A 7,896-nucleotide genomic window follows, 5' to 3' on the forward strand; every position below is an offset into this window, starting at 1 on the left:
ACTCTACGTGGCTGGCCTCCCCACACCAGTGCCAGCACCCTGCAACGCCAGTCACCCACACTACGCGGCTGGCCTCCCCGTACTGGTGCCAGCACCCCGCCACGCCAGTCACCCACCCCACGCGGCCGGCCTCTCCGTACTGGTGCCAGCACCCCGCAACACCAGTCACCCACCCCACATGGCTGGCCTCTCATACTGGTGCCAGCACCCTGCAACACCAGTCACCCAGAGTCCACCTGCCCCGGGAATGAAACCATCCTCAGGCTGGGTGCTGTGTCCTCGGCGGTGGTGTCTAGGGATGGGGCACACAGCCCAGTCTCTGCCCAGGGGTCGGAAGCCCTTGGACAAGTCCCAGCTACTCCCTGCCCCGGCACGCTGAGCGGATGCCCGTGTGCTGAGGCAACCAACCAACAAACGTCCCTGCTGTGTGTGCCATGTGTGTGCCGTGTGAGTGCTGGGGCGGATGGCCTGCTTGCTATGGATGTGGGGCTCCCTGCAACCCCATGAGGCCTTGCAGCAGCCTGGCTGTGTCCCTGCACCTCTGTGTGTTGGCAGAGGTCAACAGCACCTGACCCCTCCATACTAGCCCCCTGCCTCTCCATTCCCGCTTCCTCCTGTGAATGTGCTTCCTCCACAGGCTGCACTCCATCTGCCCAGGTGATGGGAGTCACCCAGACACTGTTGCTTACACAGCCGCACACACATCACTAGCTGGTTTCTTGTTCCAATAACACTGGTATTTTTTAAAAGCAAATTTAATTCCTTGATCCACTGTGGTGGGTGGAGTTTTGTAAAAGGTAGACTTAAATGCCAGGTGTGTGTTAGATAACCGAACCAAGCTCACAAGGCACAGGTCAGTGAGTGACAATTGTCAGAAGCAGGCAGAGACCGTAATGGTCTCGGCTCTTACACAGAACATTCCCCAAGGGAGCAAAGCCTGGCAGGAGGCCTCCCCTGGAATCCACCCGAAACTTCAGATGCCAGTTACAGGGGAGCATCAAAACCGAGAATGCCGCATTTATGCCCAGGCCCTCGCCCGCAGCGACCTAACCCCTTCCAGAGGCTCTGCTGGCTGGGGCTTGCACCTCTTCCCTGCAGCCGCTGGAGCTCCCGTGCCTGCTCCTGCACCCCACAGGGTGAACCTTCAGAGGCCCAGTGCCGGGCTCCCTGTGCTGCCGAGAACGAAATCGGCCCTTGGTGGATGAATCCTCTCCACCGGCTCCGGGGTCACAGCGTGGCTAAAACATCAGGCCGGGCTCTGCAGAATGGCGTCTCAGCCATTCTGAGACGGCACAGCCTCTTCCTACCCACGGGGCCTCCCAGGAGGAGCACAGGCTTCTAGGTGTGCTCTGTCCCTGGGACCCTCAGCTCACAAAGGCCAGGAGGTGGGACCCCAGGGACTGAAGCAACGGCCGCACGCTCCCCACGTCCCGGGCAACTACTGTGGAAAGAGGTCATTCCCAAAAGGAAATGGGGGAGGGGGCGCCACCCAAATCAGGGAGAATGGGTGCTGTGGCTGAATACACAAGCGTGTCCCCGCAGCATCTCACAGGCCCCACACCCAAAACAGGGCCCCACATCCATTGCTCCAAACCTGTTCCCGGCCCCTCGGTCCTCCCCGTGACTCCAGCCACCCCCTGCCCACTGTCCCACTGGCAAGCCATAGTCCTCTTTTTCTCCCTCTGTCCCCTCCCAGCCATTGGCCCATCCTGGATTCCACTCCGAATCCATCTCAGATGAATCAGCACATCCTGTGGACTCCACTCTGAATCCCTCGTGAGTGCACCTGCTATCTCCCTCTCCATAGCGCCCCCTGGCGCCCCTGCCCCACTTCAGCCTCCGGCCTCCCAGCCACCTCCTCCCTCAACCTGACTCACCAGCAAGAGGGCCCCTTTGAGGACCCAGGTCCCAGCGTATGGCTCCTCAACCTCCTCCAGCCTCTCCTTGCAGGAGGGATAAGCTCCAAACCCCCAGGCTGCCCGACGGAGGCCAGGGCACCAGACCTCTCCCCAGCAGCTCCGCCTGGGAGGCCTCTGCAGGAGGCCCCCACCCGCTGGCTCCTGGCCCCCTCGCCCTCTGCTCAGCCCAGCCTTTGCCTGTGAAGCTCCCAGAGCGAACCTTTACAGCCACTGCCAATGGGAAGCCCCCTCCCACCCACCCAGGGCTTTTTGGGTTCACGGCGTGCGCCAAGAGCCGCTCCTCACCGCCTCGAGCACTGGACGTTCCCTTCATCCATTTCCACTTGTGTCATCCGTCTCTTCAAATCCACGAGGCCCACAGCTGCCGAGTGTTTTCTCCACTGTTATCCCAGCACCAAGCACAATGCCGGGCACCTGATGGGTAGTAAATAAGTGTAGCGAGACAGAGAAGGAGAGCAGGACAGAGGAAGGAGGAAGAGAGGGAGGGAGAGACAGAGGAAGGAGGAAGACAGGGAGGGAGAGACAGAGGAAGGAGGTAGAGAGGGAGAGACAGAGGAAGGAGGAAGACAGGGAGAAAGAGAGCAAGGAGGAAGAGAGGGAGGGAGAGAGGAAGGAAGGGAGGGAGGGACGAAGGGAAGGAGTGGGGAAGGAAACAGGAATTTTTAAACCAATTTGTTGACAACTTATTGAATAAAGATGTGATTTTGGCAACAGGAGCCAGGAAATGCTCAGCGCTTCTTCACCTGCTGAGCCTCTGCCATTGCACATGGCCTCGCTGCCCAGGGCCGACAAGCTGTGTGTGCACACAAGAGTGCATGTGTATGTCCATGAATGCGTGTGAGCGTGTGCGTGTGCATGTGTGCTGTGTGCACGTGTACGTGCACGTGAGTGTATGTGCATGTGTGTGAGTGTAGCTGTCTAACCAGCAAGAGCAATAGCCTCATTCGATTCCAAGGCTGTGTGAGTCACCTCCTGCCACAGGTAATTAAAACTGGGGAAAGGCCCATGGCTTTGAATAAGGCAGATAGAATCTAGCCAGATAAAGGAAACGATTGCATCTCCAGGTGGCTGAAGGGGAGGAAGCTGGACTCAGTCCGAGTGTGACTCCAGGTTTTCAAGTGTAAAACAGGAGGAGATGTCAGTCGGGTGCCACTGCTAATGAGGCAGCCCGCAACTGGTCTCGACGCGTGTCTGTGCCTGTAAAAGATGAAAGTGCGGCACCCTGAGAGAAATCACACATCTTCGCCGTCCACGCTGCTCAGAGCCCCAGCTACCCGTTCTGCGCGTCTGTGGCTGGGCCGTGTGTCCGTAGTAGAATCCACTGTCAAAGCACCTACCCTCGGGGGCTCCCAGGGGAGGCCCTGTTCGCTCCAGCAGCATGGGAGAGACGGTGCTGATGAAGAGGACAACACGGGGCTGTGTGCAGGGCACCTGCACCTGCCAGGCTGTGTGCACAAGCACGGCGGCGGCTCCCACATGGCAGAGCTCATGCCGCAGCTCCAGGACGGTCTGATGCCGGAGCCCCGGCTCTCCGCCAGCCCCAGGCCACTGTGCAAGGCCCTCAGTGAAGAGGGGGCCGTGGCTCTGGCTGCAGGATGCACGGGCTCAGGATCAGTTTCAGTCAATCCTTGATTTCTCATCATTGCAGCTTCTCAGAGGAGTCAGTTCACAATGAGCAGAACAGCTTCCTGGAGAATCCTCCACACAGGAGGGAACCATGGAAAAAGTGTCTACATACGGCTCTGATACGAGAAACTAAGCTCTGGACTTAGTGCAGTAGCCCATAAACCAGAGAGGTGAAGTGAAGAGACCCACCTGAGTGTGCAGCAGCACCCAGGCCGTCTGTGCCCTTCTCATGCTGAAGAGCTTTCCAGAGCTCAAAAAACATTTCTAAAATCTCGTGAATACCACCAAAGAGGTAACAAGCCAGTGAGCACTCCAAGACCCAAGAGAGGACAGAAAGCCAAGAGATGGGCCCAGGGTTTGGAACCGCTTTGCTCTGGAGGCATTTGACACCTGCAGGGGGCAGCTAAGCAGCTGAGCTGAGTTGCCCATGACCTGGAGAACAGGAACTGGGGTCTGCCCAACAAAAGTGGGTGCCCCAGGCCGGGCATCGTGGCTCATGCCTGTAATCCCAGCACGGGAGGCCGAGGTGGGCAGATCACGAGGTCAGGAGATCGAGACCATCCTGGCTAACACGGTGAAACCCCGTCTCTACTAAATATACAAAAAATTAGCCGGGTGTGGTGGCGGGTTCCTGTAGTCCCAGCTACTCAGGAGGCTGAGGCCCGAAAATGGTGTGAACCCAGGAGGTGGAGCTTGCAGTGAGCCGAGATTACACCATGGACTCCAGCCTGGGCGACAGAGCGAGACTCTGTCTCAAAAAAAAAAAAAAAAAGATGGGTGCCCTGGGAAGCACCTCTGCCTCATGCCAGGACCCAGAAGGGTTGCACTCTAGGACCAGGGTGAGCAGAATACAAGTCAGCCCTTGCACAGCCTGCAGCCTGGCTTCTACGCATTCAGGCCAGGAAAACATCAAGCCCAGAAATGATGTTAAGGCAATCTCCAAAGAGTGATGCCAGCAGGCACCTAGCAGAAGCAATTTTTAAAATCCTATCTGGAAGAAAATAACACTATCCCAGGCCTCAAACTATTTTTTGTGAGTAAGTTTTCAGATAAAACGCCCAGAATATAAAGATGACCAAATGTACAAGGATACACAACCACGTGAACAAAAGCCAAAACAGCAGAAAATAGACGACCCTCAAAGACTCCAGATTGGATACAGATGGAAACAGCTGGGCAAGCTTGGAAATTCTGGCAGGAAACTAGAAATTACAAAAAGTGGAATCTGCATGTTTGAAACACTACAAACTGCCACACACGTACAGGCTTAAAATGACCTAATTTATTCTCATACAGTTCTGGAGGTCGGAAGATCAAAACGAGTCTCCCTGGACTATTCCAACATATTTTTAACTCCAATCCCAGAAGGAAAGGGGAGAGAAAATGGGGAGAAAGGAACATTTGAACAGATACTCGCTGGCAGTTTTCCAAAACTGATAAAATGCATCAATCTGCAGATGTGAGAGACCAAGAGAAATCCAAGCTGGATAGATAAAAAGAAACACACAGCTAGACTCATCATCATGAAACTACAGAAAACTAAAGTCAAAGCATTAAAGCAGTCAAAGAAAACTGCAGATTTCCTTCCGAGGAGGCACAGGAAGCCGCACAGTGGCCGTGGAAGCCGGGCGACAGTGAGGTGGCATTTCCGGTCTCTCCCAACCTACAATCCCCCACCATGCAAATGCCCCTGGATGCAACCTCCATTCTTTGTACGGCAGCTGGGTTGGTAAAATAGAAACTTCAATATCCTGCCACCTGGGGGCACCACTCATTCTCCAAACATTTATAGGGGGACTGTTCTGTGTAATGGGTTAAATGTCCTCTGGGTGACAGAGCAAGGCTCTGTCTCAAAAAAAAAAAAAAAGAAGAAGAAGAATACCATCTTGACCCTGTTTGTAATAATTTCTTTGAGACCACCCCCAGTAAAAATTCAAATTACTTGTTAATTTGCAAAATTTATTTAAGGGCTGGGCACAATGGCTCACGCCTGTCATCCCAGCACTTTGGGAGGCTGACGCAGGAGGACCGCTTCAGCCCAAGAGCTTGACACCAGCCTGGGCAACATAGCAAGACCCCATCTCTACAAAACATAGAAAAATTGGCCAGGTGTGGTGATGCATGCCTGTAGTCCCAGCTATTTGGCAGGCTGAGAAGGGAGGACTGCCTGAGCCTGGGAGATTGAGGCTGAGGTGAGTCATGATTATGCCACCACACTCCAGCCTGGACAAGACAGTGAGACCTTGTCTCACACACACACACACACACACACACACACACACACACACACACACACAATTTCAGAATGAACAGAACTGGAGTGATGGAGAAGAGGGAGGGTACTCCTACTGAAGTTCAGGAATGTGGGAAGGTTCTAGAAGGCCAATGGCTAGAACACCAAAGCATGCTGGAGGAGCAGGGAGGTCTGGACACCAGGCATGACCCACAGGGCCCCAGATCTGCTTGGCAGGGCCGCCAGACCCCACATCGAACCCTGTGGACAAACGTTTCTCCTGAGAGTCACCTGCCGCAGTTTGCCAGTTATTACAGTTACCACGGCACTGAACAAAGGAGGACAAACGCAGAAATGAAAACTTAAAAGAAACTGGTTTTATTTTTTATTTTATTTTTTTTTTTTGAGACGGAGTCACGCTCTGTCGCCCGGGCTGGAGTGCAGTGGCCGGATCTCAGCTCACTGCAAGCTCCGCCGCCCGGGTCCACGCCATTCTCCTGCCTCAGCCTCCCGAGTAGCTGGGACTACAGGCGCCCGCCACCTCGCCCAGCTAGTTTTGTATTTTTTTAGTAGAGACGGGGTTTCACCGTGTTAGCCAGGATGGTCTCGATCTCCTGACCTCATGATCCGCCCGTCTCGGCCTCCCAAAGTGCTGGGATTACAGGCTTGAGCCACCGTGCCCAGCCAAGAAACTGTTTTAAAGAAGGGTTCTGGGGAAGAAGAGGGTTCCTTGCTTCTAGTGAGCAAGGGCCGCCGCCCTGAGCTTCTATGGTCCTTCGTATGCATTAGGTAGAAAGGGCAGGGAGGAGGGGGTGACAACTGGCCGTCTGCTCGATGAATCACAGGGTCACATTATTGCTCACAGGCTTCAGAGGTGCCTCATCACAACAAACACTGGGCTTGAGGCGTGACTGCCCTCAGCATTCCTTCCGGGCCACAGATGCAGCTTGTCAGTTTGCCAACATTCTGCATTTATGAGAACAGTTTGCTGTTTACTCATACAGCCTCCAGTGGTACACTGAGTTGATCACAACCCTCCCTCTTTCGGCCTGCAACACCTGTCTAGCCTTAGCATGCGATGGGGCCTCTGCATCCCTGCTCCCCTCAACAGCTGTCCAGCCATCTTAAGGACACAGTCAAGAATATGAACAATGACAGTGTCTGCAATGGTTTTCAGGGTAGCAAAGACCTGACTGCCACAGGGAAGACTGATGGGGTCTCTGAGGTGGCTCTGAAGTGGGGGCCACTCAGAAACCTGAATGCCAACTGGAGGGAATGGGTGTAGAGGCTGAGAAAGGCTGTGAGTCTGGGCACAGGAGACGTGCAAGGCTGAATGCCGCCTGTGCCCTGCAGCCGGTCACTACTGTCCATCCGGGCCCCATCTCGGCACCAGAGACACCAGCAGGCGGGCAGGATGAAAAGGCGCCCACCTGCTTCTGACCAGCCTCCCCCCACTACCCGCCACCTCTGCCATTCCCAGCATCCTGGTACAGAGCACTGTGCTGGGTATTAAAATAGAACATGTGTCCAAAGACAGGGCACAAGACCAGGGTACCAAGAAGCAATTATCATCAGTGCTGATCCCGACCATGGATATATATTAGCTCCAGCTTTTTCCTAACCTTCCTTTTCTGATTTTTCCAAAATGATCATAAATTGATTTTTCATTGAAAATTAAAAGGTTTTTTTCAGTGTTTTGTCTATTTAAGGAGAGGCCACTGCCACGGTCCAAGTGAGAGAGAACAACCTAGAATGCAGGTGGATGGTTTTGAGAATTACCAGGACATGGGGCCATGTGTTCAGGCAGGGCCTGACGGGGAAGACACGGGGACCCCGGGACCTGATGGGGCAGCTGAGGGTGGTGACCGGAGCTCCAGCCGCAATGACTGGACCACTCAGACGGTTTGGGACGGGGATGGTAGAGAGGGACGGGGAGGTAGAAAACTGACGTCTTCAAAAGCTAGCAGAAGGCAAGAAATAACTAAGATCAGAGCAGAACTGAAGGAGATACACAAAAAACCCTCCAAAAAATCAATTAATCCAGGAGTTGGTTTTTTGAAAAGATCAACAAAATTGACAGACCGCTAGCAAGACTAATAAAGAAGAAAAGAGAGAGGA

The sequence above is a fragment of the Colobus angolensis genome, unplaced genomic scaffold (assembly GCF_000951035.1).
Source record: "Colobus angolensis palliatus isolate OR3802 unplaced genomic scaffold, Cang.pa_1.0 Scaffold38, whole genome shotgun sequence".
Classification (NCBI taxonomy): Eukaryota; Metazoa; Chordata; class Mammalia; order Primates; family Cercopithecidae; genus Colobus; species Colobus angolensis.